Source organism: Rhinopithecus roxellana, chromosome 8 (assembly GCF_007565055.1).
Source record: "Rhinopithecus roxellana isolate Shanxi Qingling chromosome 8, ASM756505v1, whole genome shotgun sequence".
Taxonomy (NCBI): domain Eukaryota; kingdom Metazoa; phylum Chordata; class Mammalia; order Primates; family Cercopithecidae; genus Rhinopithecus; species Rhinopithecus roxellana.
The window spans coordinates 130,535,054-130,547,989 of record NC_044556.1 but is presented as its reverse complement, the minus strand read 5'-3'; the positions used below and the strand labels follow the sequence as shown (position 1 = coordinate 130,547,989).

The following is a 12,936-nucleotide window of genomic DNA, read 5'->3' as shown; positions in this document are numbered from 1 at the left end:
TTCCGAAGGAACAATAATAGCATGCAACCTTGAACTTGCACATACAGTCCTGCTTCTTGTTCTTCATTTGTAACTGTATCCTTAGACAAGGCTGAATCTCCTTGGCTCTAACAAAAAGATTAAAAGGTTCTGATAATGTCTGAAACATCTTAGTTTCTGCATGTTTATGTGTCAATTAGGCATTAACACAGAGCTGTGTTTAACAAATATTCATTAAAGGAGTGGAGGAGTAAAGAAACAGACTCCACTGGTAGAGAACAATGAAAACACTTTTCCAGGAGGCGGCAAAGACTTTAGACTCTATCTTGCCCAAGCCGGAGTGCATTGGTGCAATCATGGCTCCCCAGAGTCTTGAATTCCTGGGCTCAAGCAATCCTCTCTCATCGCTAAGACTACAGGCACACACCACTAATTTTTAAATATTTTTTGTAGAGATGGGGGTCTCACTATGTTGCCCAGGCTGGTCTCAAACTACTGGACACAGTGACCCTCCCACTTTGCCTCCCAAAGTGCTGGGATTACAAACATGAGCCACTGTGCTCAGCCTACACTCTTCTTTTTTTTTTTTTTTTTTTTTTTTTTTTTTGAGGTGGAGTTTTAGTCTTATTGCACAGGCTGGAGTGCAATGGTGCAATCTCAGCTCACTGCAAACTCTACCTCATGGGTTCAAACGATTCTCCTGTCTCAGCCTCGCAAGTAGCTGAGACTACAGGCATGTGCCACCATGTCCAGCTAATTTTGTATTTTCAGTAGAGATGGGGTTTCACCATGTTGGTCAGGCTGGTCTGGAACTCTTGACCTCAGGTGATCCACCTGCCTCAGCCTTCCAGAGTGCTGGGATTACAGGCGTGAGCCCCCGTGCCTGGATAAGACTCTGTTTTTTGTAAGTACCCTAGAAATGTGTTCATAGACTCAAGAATCTGTAGGAAAAGAAGAAATACACACCTCTGAAAACAGACTTAGGATGAAGGTTAATCAACTCCAAAGTGGGTGCATCCATATTTCAATTCAAAACAGCCATAAATGTTATTTGAATAAGTAGGAACACACAAGGAAGCACAAATATTGGATTTAATTTCCATTTGTACTATTAGCCCTGCGGTCTTTGACATGTCATGCAATTCTTCTGAGCCTGTTTCCCCATATAAATGACATATAAGCATGTGTAGGATTGAGCCTGGCATATTTATTTACTCAACAAATATTCATGTGCCAGGCATATGAGATAAAAAAACAAAAAATAGACAAGATCTCACCCTTTGAAGAGTTTGTAGTATAGTGGGAAAGATATACAAATACATGAGTACTGAGATAATTATGGATGGTGTATTAGGGCAGTAAAAGGAAGAATGCCTAAATTGGACTGGGGAACCCAGGAAATCTTCCTTGGGGATGCAGTGCTGCTCACACTGAGATTTAAAGAAGTAGGAATTAGACAAAAATGGGAAGGTCATTTCAGACTGAATGGGCAGCTGTGCAGAGGCAGAGTGGCGTGCATCAGCTGACTCTTTAGGGAACTGTTACCCATAGTTCAGCACCACTGGACTGGATCAAAGGTTGTGTGGTGGAGAGAGGTAGCATATGGAGCAGGAGAGGCAGGCAGAGGCCAGATCTTGACGAGCCTTGGGTGCTATGCTTACACAGAGTGAACTTCACCACCAAAGGTACGGGGAAACCCCTTTACCACCAAAGGTATGGAGAAACCCAGGAGTTTGAAGGAGGGGTAGGTGAAAATTAGGTTTCTCTTCACCAAGAGCACTCTGGACACAAGGCAGGGAAAGGACTATAGTGGGGACAACCTGCAGGTAGGAGGTCCAGTTTAAGGCCCCTGTAGTAATCCAGACCGGTAAAAAAATGAGTCTCAGTTAAAGTCACAGGGATGAGGAGGAGGAGATTTGCAGGGGTGGCACTCTCGGGGCAGGGGGAGAGGACAGGCAGTGAAGGCAGTGAAACAGTCTAAGATGATTCTCATCCAAGTAGATGAATGACATTACCATTCACTGAGGTGGTGATTACAGGAGGAGGAGCAAGTCTGGGATGGGAGTAGGTGGGGAAGCACGGTGCTTTCCCTTTCAGGCTGGTTTGCTTTTGCTGTCTGTGAGTCATCTGTGTAGAGGTGTCCAGGAGACAATTGATTATATGGGTGTGCACTAGAAGCATAGATTGGAAATAGTCACCAAGGCTGCTAGTTGTCCCCTAATATTAGTTTATTCTTATTTCATGGTAATAGGATTCCTTCCCTCCCTTCCCTTTTTTGTGGGGGGCAGGGTGCATGGCCATCTGGAATAAAAACTACATTTCCCCGCTTCACCTGCAACTGAGTATGGTCCTGTGACTAAGACATGTATGATTAAGGCTGAGTCTGGTCACATGACTAAGACAATGAGAAGTTCTGAAAACCTTACTTAAGATTCAGCCCACGTGTACCCTGCGCCCCCTCATCTGCCTCTATCCCTTCTGCCATTTTCCTTCCTGGAAGATAAATGCTGCCATCTCGGACAACACAGATGAGACCACTTAAAGAAGACAAGAGAGAAGGGTCCTGGGCAGGGCAATCACATTGCTCTACTCCGGGAGGAACCACTCAGGCTGTCTATGCGAACCATGCTTCCCAGAGCTGCTCAGCACTCAGCCTCTGAGGCTGTAAAGGGAGGCCCAGAGAGAGGATCTCAGACCTCACGGAGCTTCTGGACTGTTTACTCAGACATTATGTGAGAAAGAAAAAGACATTCTCAAACTTAGCTTTTGCTTAAGCTTTTAAGCTCCCAGCATTTTAGTTTCCTTTTCCTCTTGCAGCCACATGTAATCCTAAATCACACAGGGAGTCACCAACCTATGGGAGGAAGTTGAAACCACAGTAAAGGATCAGGTCAGCCAAGGACCTTGTAGAGTGAGAGGGCAAAAGATGATGACAGAGGCTAGGGGCAGGCACTTGAAGTGTCCCTCACGCTCTTTCCTTCGGCCATTGGGAAGTGTTCCTTTAGCATTTGCTCTTTTCCTTCGCACCCTGCCCCTGGAATGAGAATGTCTTCTCTACTCACCCAGCTGTTAAACCATCACCGTTACATCGCAGGCTTCTTCAGTCTAACCTTATAGAATCACGGTTGGCTATGGGGTGAGAAAAGCAACAGCAATGAGTTCTACGGCTTTCTTGAGATATCATTTACATACCAAATAATTCACCCATTCAAGTGCATGATTTAATGTTTTTGACTATTTTCATGGAGTTATTCAGCCATCACCACAATCTAATTTTAGAACATTTTTGCCTGCAAAAAGAAATGACATTCAATTATTCACCAGCAGCCACTCCCCATTCCACAGTAATGATTTTTAACTATGCCATTGTTGGTTCCTTCTAAATCAGAACTAAACCAACTAGTGAAATCAATTGCTTTAGGTGTAGAAAAGCAGACAATAATAAAGCTGAGGAGACGGAGGTTCCAAGAGGTTAAGTTACCTGCCCAAGGGGACCCAGAGAGTGGCAGACCCAGGTACCCTGGATTTCCCTCCAACACCCTTTCACTTTCTGAATGGGAATTCCATAAGTACTTTTTGAATGAAAGTTACAGGGTACCATGGTAGAATAATTATCTTTTTTTCTTTGTAACTTTTCGTTTAGAAATAATTTCAAACTTACAAAAATGTTCCAAGAATGCTACAACAAACTCCCATATGCCCTTTACCTCGATTCCTTAATTGTTAACATTTTATCACATTTGTCTTTTAATCTTTCTGCGTATTTTTATACATTACTATGCTGAACAATTTGAGAGGCAGGTGCAGACATAATGTCTCATTGTCTAATACCTTAGTGTGCATTTCCTAAAAGCAGGACATTCTCCTACATAACTAAGTAGAAACATCAATACAATGTTACCACTTATTCACAAATGAACTTCCAATTTTACCATCTGTCCTGATAATATCCTTTATGGGTCCAGAATGCAGTTAAGGATTGGTTGTTGGAAGCAATTAATTTGGAACAGTTTCTCAGCCTTTCCTTGTCCTGCATGCCTTTGACATTTTCAAAGGTTCAGCCAGTTATCTGTAGAATACTCCTCAGTTCAGGTTTGTCTGATACTGCCTCAAGATTAGCTTTAGGTCATGCATTTTTGGCAGGAACACCACAGAGTAGTGCTTTGTTCTCAGTCTATCATATCAAGGGTACATGATGTCCATTTGTCCCATTACTGGTGATGTTAAATTAAAAAGGAGTAATAAGAGTTAACAAGTATTTTGTTAGAAGATACTGTGAGATAATGTAAAGATCCCGTTTTCATCACACTGTCATCCACTAGTTTTTGCATCCATTGATGATTCTTGTCCAAATTAATTTCCATTCTGATGGTTGCCAAATGGTGATATTCTAATTCCATTTCTCTTTCTTTCTTCTCTCTCTCTCTCTCTCTCTCTCTCTGCTTTCTTGTTTTTGAGACAGGATCTCATTCTGTTGCTCAGGCTGGAGTGCAGTGGCACAATCATGGCTCACTGAAACCTGAACATCCTGGGTTCAAGCAATCCTCCCACCTCAGTCTCCTGAATAGCTAGGACTGCAGGCACATACTACCATGCCTGGCTAAGTTTTGTAATTTTTTGGTAGAGATGGGGTTTCACCATGTTGGTCAGGTTGGTCTCGAACTCCTGACCTTAGCTGATCCACCAGCCTCAGCCTCCTAAAGTGCTAGGATTATAAGGATGAGCCACCGCACCTGTCTTTTATTCTTGATATTCCCTTTGATTATTTATTGTCCTCACTTTGGCCGTGGAAGTCCCTTCAGGCTGGTCCCTGTGTCCTTTTTCATCCTGAGCATCACCTCACTTTCTGGCCCAAGAAGATGCTCCAGGCTCATCTTGGACATTCCCTGCCCCAGGCCTGTATATTAGCTTCCTTTGACTGCCGTCTCAAATTCCCGCAGATTTGGAAACAACAGAAACTATTCCCTTACAAATTTGGAGGCCAGGAGTCTGAAGCCAGTATTACTGGACTGAAATTAGGTATTGGCAGGACCACACTCCCTCCAGAGGCTCTAGGGGAGAATCTATCTCTTGCCCCTTCCAGTTTGGGGTAACTGCTGGCACTCCTTGACTTGTGACTGAATCACTGCCTCCGTAGTCATGCTGTCTCCTCTTCTGTCTGTAATCTCCCCCTGTCTCTCTCTTATAAGGACACTTGTGATGGCATTTAGGATCCACTTGCCTAATCCAGGATAATCTCATTTTAAAATCTTTAACTTAATCACATCTGCAAAAATCCTTTTTCCGAATAAGGTAACATTTACAGATTCCAGGGGTTAAGATGCAGATATCTTCGAGTGGGCCAGTTTTTAGCCTACCACATCCTAGAATCAGCCATTTCCTGATGGAGTCCTATTTCCTTTTAATAAAGAATAATATCTAGATGCTATGTATGCTTATTGCTACTTGGGTGCCTTTACTTTCAGGCACTCTGTGGAGATAGAGCTAGGAAATTAGGTATGTAGGTAGATAGATATGTCTATGCATGTATATGTGTATCTCCATATATGTATATATTTATATATACACACACAATACACATAAATCTTTGTTATATATTTACATTAAAAATCAGGAGTTAACACCAATACTTTCAGTTCTATTCCAATACCACAGCATTTATTCTAGCCTTCTTTCATTCTATATTTGTAACTCCTCAAATGCAGATCTCTCCAACAGTGAGTGGCCTGGCTCCCATCATTCTCAATATGTTTACTTATTTGCTCGATTCCCCTGTAACCAACCTCCTGATCATACTAGCTAAATCTACTCAGCCCTGTTACTGCCAACCACACCAGCTTTAGGGGATGAATCCCATCAGCCCTAGGAAAGGGAAAGGGCAAAGAAACCTTTTAATAAAAGAAGAGGCATGATATGATTTTATTAGAGAAGTAGAAATGTTAGTGTTGAAGATAAACCTTTCTTCCATTAAGCTCAAAGCACCTTCATTTGTGATCGCACATTTGTTATGCTCAGAGACATGTCCTTAAGTCCCAGAAATGAGAGAATGACTTTTATAATCCAACATCCTCAAGAGCTTCCCTCTTAAAGGCTTCCAGATGACAGTGATAGGTTCAGAAGTTCCCCGACACAGCATACATAAACACATTTCATGCTGCATTTTCTCGTCCTTAAAAAAATGTGCATTGCCAGACATGCTGAATCTCAAATTGCTTATAGACATACGATTTTTTCAGTTGGATGAACACCTTTATGCTTAAAAACCCTAGAAGACCCTGGGGGGGAGCAATTTCAACATCCACACAGAGACGATCACAGAAGATTTTGCCCCTCACTAACTCTCTCTCTCTGATATTGTTAATGGGAGGAAGGGTGGAGTTCAGCAGTGCCATTTATATTATCCTAGACAAACACTGGATTTATATTTCTATTGTGTAGCATCATTGTCTAACACCTAACATGGTTTTCCTGTAGGAAAGTCGAGATGGGGTGGTGAAGGCTGGGGTGGCAAGCAGAGGGAAATCAGTGGATTCAATGCATTTGAGTGCCTCTTCTGGACACAGTTCTCCTTGCTCTCTGGATTTAAGAGTTGCTCTTTGCTCTCTAGTGAGAAAAAAGTTGGGGGTGGGGATCCCTATCTTAGCTGTTGCAATCCCTGGGCTGCTTCAGTGTTAATAACATTCCAAAAATGCAACAGACTTTGTTTTTGCTGCTATCGCGTATGCCAGGCATCTGGGGTGAGAGAAGGAAAATGGAAACCTGAAAGCGTGTGAAACTGTGGAATGATCGTGGTAGCTTTTAGTAGCAGGGACTGGGTCTAATCTTCCTGTGTCGATGACAAAGGTTCAGGAATCAAACGGAAAAAAATTAAAAAGGAAAAAAAAAATCTGCTTACTACACATCACTATTCTAAAAAGGCATATATCTGGACACAGAGGAGATGCCAAGGCGGATTTGCAATAATTAAGCCTATTTTACAGGGTCCATATTTGTGGTGTGACCATAAAACAAAGAGAATTTCTTTAACACCAAACAACTTACTTAAACATTCAAAGGAATTGAATCCCTTCAAAGTGGCCACCCAGCCAGTCTGTGCACAATTCTAAGGAGAATGTGGTCGTTCAGAACATTTAGGAAACCTATTTTGGAGTGAACTTCAGAGTCATTTAACGAACCACATAAAATTGTAGGATAGTGACTATAGCAACAGTTTTTTTCCCACTAAAACTAGAATGGCCAGCCATTTATTATCCACTTCTATTCTCTTAATTAGACTTTAAAAGACATGAGATTTTATATATATATCTATATATATATAAATTCCTAAAAGATCTCTAAGGAAAAGACATATCATTAGTGATAGTTCTAATCTTGGTAACTACTAGCTTCCTGAGATGTGCAGACATTTTGCATTCATTTTTTCTTATCTTTTTTCTCCTTTTACCATTGAGGAAACTAAGGCTCAGAAGTTAAACAACTAGGTCAAAGTGGCAACAGCTAAAATGTGGCAGAATGTGATTTGCATCCAGATCACCTGCTTCCGAAGCTTATCCTCCTTTCCACTGCACTAAATGAGTACCTCTCAATTTTTGGAGCCAAGGTATTAGCCCTAGAAGCATGTGTATTTTAGCCCTAGAAGCATGGCCCCCAAAAGTGGCCATTTCAAAGGCATGATGCTCCTTTGCTTGCAAAAATTCTTGTTTGATTTGTTTAAACTCTATTGTTTCATTGGTCGCATCTCATATTTTATTTCACATAGGAAATGTTTACAACTGAAATAATGGAAAGTTATCCATGGGTGAACATGGCAAATGTTAATATTACCATTTGGAACAATGAGTCTCAGGAACTGGAGGTGGGAGGGGCGCTTGTGCTCACCCACAAGAATCTCAAGGGCAGTGGCTTGGGGCCTGGTTTGAAAACAAAGCAGTGCTTTCTTCTCGTGCTTTTGTGTCCCCTGATATTTAATTTATTTTGAATTTCAGAAAATGAAAGAAGGGCATGAGATGTTTTAAAATTTATTAAAGGGCACAGGTTTTCAAAAGCTTGTAAAATATTATATAGGAAGACATCCATTTCAGTGTTATACATATCTTAGCCTTGGTACAAGAAAACACTGGTAAAAGCTAGAGGTACAGAGGTCAAAGAAAACATATTTTTCAATGCCTATTGTTTAATAATTCAATGCAAACCTTCCTTATTACGCCTCTAAAAAAAAATCGCCATTGTTCTAAAAGGAGAACTGGGAAGAGGTTGCAGCCGCCTCTGGGCACAAAAGACACAGCTTGTGAAGTTCTAGGAGCCGAAGACGTTCAAACCTGCTCTCTTGTCCTGACTGCAACCCTGGTGGTGAGAGACAAATACTCTTGCACATCTGCTCGATAGATAGTTGTGGATGGTGGGGGATTCTTTCTGAACAGATTTGTAGCTGCTGTGTAAACAGCTGGGTTTAAGAAATAGCTCCATTTGCACTAGCCTATTGTTTGATTAAAGAATTTGAATGTGTGGCCCTGCACCTCAAGAAGGCCAGAGGGATTGATTATTGTCTGGGTGAAATGCTACCTTTAAAAAGCATTGTGATCTCTTCTCGGCCTTTTGGCTAAGATCATTTGTGTCCCAGTTGTCCTTCAGATTCTTCTTACTTTTTATTATTTGTGGCTAGACGGTAAGATTCATAGGCTCCAAGGACCATATCTGTTTTACTCACCAGTGTACACTCTGCATATAGCATAGTATTTGCCATATGGTAGGTACTCAGTGGATGAGTAAAGCAAATAATCTTGCTGTATCCTGCTCAGAGCTCTGTGCTGGTCATTGTCCAGAGTTTATTCAAGTTCATTGGGTCGAATTCCAAATGAAGCAGGAGAGTCCATTTTTAATGATGCATGGACAGGGTGCCACTGCCAGGCCCTTCTTATTACCATTTGGAAAGCAAACCACTGCTACCCCTTTCTGCTGCTGTCAGCGGTATCCTCCCCAGCCTGTTAGAAAGAAATTGGCACTTTGATACACTATCCTTGAAGGCTCCATCAATCCCTGCACTGGAAATGCAAAATCTGGATTCTCTCTGACGCTGAATGTCTGGGCCTTGGACTCGTTGGGGTGGAGCCCTGGACAGTGGCCAGTGTCATCAGTATAGGCTGCAGAGATAGTTCTCCAGAGGGGGTCTTCAGTCCAAGCCAAGAGGACAGCCACTGGATGGGTCTGAAAGGAAATCAGCTGCAAAATGGAAATTGATGTGTTACGAGCAATGAAGGAGGAGACAAGGAAAGCCAAAGCTGAAGAGAGGCTGAAGCAGGAGGGAGGAGAAGGGAGGCTTGGAGAGAGCCAGGAGTCAGCACAAGACAAGGTCATAGAAGGACAAGGAACCCTTCTGGGCAAATCCCATCCATGCCACCATTTTAACACAGAACAGGTGCTCCAGTCATATTTTCTGGGCTATAAAATGTCCAATACTACAAGGAGGGTATTTAAAGGAGAAGAAATAAATAAGAAGAACTGATGCCACTGGGAACAGAGTGAGGGTATAGGGCAATGGTTGTCGTTAGAACCTTAAAATCACCTGGGTAGCTTTTGGAACCCATGGATGCCACAGCCTGCCCCTGGAGATCCCAGTCTAATTGGTCTGGAGTGGGGCTCAAACATCAGTGGGTTTACAAGCTCTGCAGGAGATTCTAGTACGCAGCCAGGGGTGAGAACCGCTGGCCTAGGAGATCAAGCAAAGGTGGACATTGAGTGGGGAGAACCGCTGGCCTAGGAGATCAAGCAAAGGTGGACATTGAGTGGGGAGAAGTTGCTTATCTACTAAGCTCCTTGTCCCACAGCTGAGGACACTCACCTGCTGGCCTGGTTCACCCCAGGCACTGGGACCTAGTCCCAGCCTATTCCTAGTTCAGTGACATTTAAGAAAGCTGATTTTAGTAGCTCAGGTGACTGGTCCAATTGGAACAGATGCCTCAATTTTCTCCTTTTGCTAACCAGACTATGTCCTAAATCACTTGGAGCCTAAAAGGCTTACATTGTAAGCAGGATGATAGAATTGAATACAACACAGTGGTTTAACTTTAGACTAGTTAAACTAGTCTAACCGTAGTTAGACTAGGGTTGTCAGCAGCAAATAAGAATACAAAATGCCCAGTTAAATTTGAATTTCAAATAAACTGTGATAATTTTTAGTATGTCTTATGAAATATTTAGGACATATTTATACTTACAAGTATTCATTTATCTGAAATTCAAATTTAACAGAGCATCTTGTATTTTAACTGGCAATCCGACTTTAGACTCAAATGCTGTGTTTTAATTTAAGAGCATAGCTAGCTTTTTAGAAAAAATGGAAAGGATTGGGTTATCATCTATGAGTTGGGTGGCTGTAGATATTGATTATCCAGAGACAGCCACGTTCACACCTGTTTTGCCAACATAACTAATAGTGCCCCCCTTCACTCTCAAAAGTGTCTAGTAGTTTGAATGATAAATTATATGGTCATCCTATTACAGTAGGTAGCTAGTCAAACACAAACAGGACAGAAGAGGGCCCCCACACCCCACCGGGGAAAGTCAGGCGACCATCGGGTAATGGTCGGGCCATTGTTAACTGTCTCTCTAAAATAATAATTGGTTGCAGCCAGCTCCAGGGAAAGGCAGTCTCCCTATAGATAGAAGAAACCTGAAACTGGTGATCAGCTTCCTGACAAGATCCCAGGAGTTGGGCTTGGGGACTCACACATGCGCAGTAAGAGGCAAAATGGCGCAGTTTAACTGGTATATGATCTTCCGGTGGCATGTCACCAGTAAAGGGAAGAATGTTTCAAGTGAGCATGAGTACAACTCCAGTAAACACACTGTGCATGCTCACCTCCCAAGTGCTAGCAGGTCACCACACATATGGACAAACCACCCTCAAGGAAAGAATCAGGGGAGAAGACCCCAAAAGCATGCCAACATATAAAACCTTAAGTCAAACCTCACTTGTCCTTCAAGTGGCCCACTTGGACCTCTTCCAAGTATCCTTTCCTTTCAATCCTGCTCTAAAGCTTTTTAATAAACTTTCACTCCTGCTCTAAAACTTGCTTTGGTCTCTCCCTCTGCCTTATGCCCCTCAGTGGAATTCTTTCTTCAGTGAAGGCAAGAATTGAGATTGCTGCCGACCCGTACAGATTCTCCACTGCTAACAGTTCCATGCACGGTGACCCAAACTGTGAATACTTGGCTATACTCAGTAAGACAAGATTATACTTGCTTAGTCCTACATAAGAGATCTCTGGTTTTCTTTCTGGAAGCCTGAGGAAACAACGTGAACTCCACCCCTGCTGTTACTGTTAAACCCATTATAACTTGCTGACTCACTCTTGCCCTTCTCTGACTAGACCCAAGCCATCCTAGGGCCTGCAGGAGGCTGGGATGGCAAGTCCCCTCTCTGCCATAAGCATGCCCTGCACCCTGCTGGGAGTAGCAAGAGCTATAAACCTTTGCTCTCTCTTGGAGTGGGAGACGCCTTACTTGCCCACCAGAACTGAAAACGAAGGGAAGTAGCAGTAAAGCTGCTTTCGTGTTTATCTATAGCTGGTGTCTTTAATCTGCCTGTAAAGGACCACTTGGCTAGAGGAGAAAAACATGTTCTCAGTTTTATCTTTGTGACTAGGAAATTAGTCTAACCAGATGAACACACTCAACACTAAACTGATTCTGCTGTTTGTTCTATTCTGTCACTCTGTCTGTGTCACTCTAACTATAGTGGCCTGCCCACACATCACGCCTTAGGCATTTCAGAAAATATCAGCCCTGGGCCATGGCCCTGATTCAGATATTTGTCCAGCCTTCCTCTCTGTGCACACCCCATCCGCTACTGAATACCATGTGTCCCACGACAGCCAAACTTCATACTCAGCACCTAATGGCAGCCTCAGGTTTGTCTCCTTGCTTTGATCACCAGGCTTTCTTCTCTGGGTTATCAAATTTGCCCCTTTTTTCACCTGTGCCTCTGCTTGACTTAGGGCTTTATAGATCCCTGAGTTACAGCATTCGTACAGCTCTAAGAGGCATAAGAGATACACCTTCTGTTATCTTTGCTTTCATGGGACCCCTCAGGACATTATACCTGAGACCCTCTATACCTTAGTTCCCTATCTGTCACTTAATTGGGATAAACATTCTATCTAGGTAACATCACTCACAGTATAGCCATATTATTCACCATTCTGAGAGTACCACATATAGTCATAGTTCTTGTTCAGAACAGCAGTCAGTTTGTTTCTCTTCTTTCTGTACCTCTCCCCCAAAATGCCTGAGTTACTTCCCTTGTCTGCATATTGGCCTCCATACAGCTGCCTCCTGAAAAGAAAATAGGAGCTCTGATGAGTACTTGCAAGCCAATCTCCATACCTACTGATTTCTAGACTGACCAGAAAGCCTCGCTGCCGTGGCCAAAGTGGATGGCTGGTCTTCCTGCTGACAGCTGCACAGTCTAGGAAGGCCAAAAATGAAAAGAGAACTCTAATTTTTTTTTTTTTTTGAGATGGAGTTTCACTCTTCTCGCCCAGGCTGGAGTGCAGTGGTGCCATCTCAGCTCACTGCAACCTCGGCATCCCCAGTTCAAGCCATTCTCCTGCCTCAGCCTCCCGAGCAGCTGGGATTACAGGTGCTCGCCACCATGTCTGGCTAATTTTTGTATTATTAGTAGAGACGGGGTTTTACCACATTGGCCAGGCTGGTCTCGAACTCCTGACCTCTGATGATCTGCCAGCCTCGACCTCCCAAAGTGCTGGGATTACAGGTGTGAGCCACTGTGCCTGGCCAGAACTCTAATTTAAAAAAAAAATTAAAATTATTATGACCATACCCACTTGCTGGTCTTCAATTTTCCAGACCAACTTGTTGGGCTTTTATCTTCCCACTGAGCTGTAGGGGCACCTACAACTTCTCACAATCAGTATCAACAATGACAGAGAAAGTTCT

At 42.9% G+C, this 12,936-nt stretch overlaps 1 long non-coding RNA gene across 1 annotated transcript; it reads right to left on the bottom strand.

Moving 5' to 3' along the window:
- Nucleotides 1-7,981: 7,981 nt before the first annotated feature.
- On the bottom strand, nt 7,982-12,302 carry LOC115899211. The gene is made up of 2 exons (XR_004058921.1): nt 12,156-12,302; nt 7,982-9,198 (listed from the first exon to the last, which is right to left on the bottom strand). It is a non-coding gene; the product is annotated as an uncharacterized LOC115899211 (long non-coding RNA).
- Between the last annotated feature and the right edge of the window lie 634 nt (nt 12,303-12,936).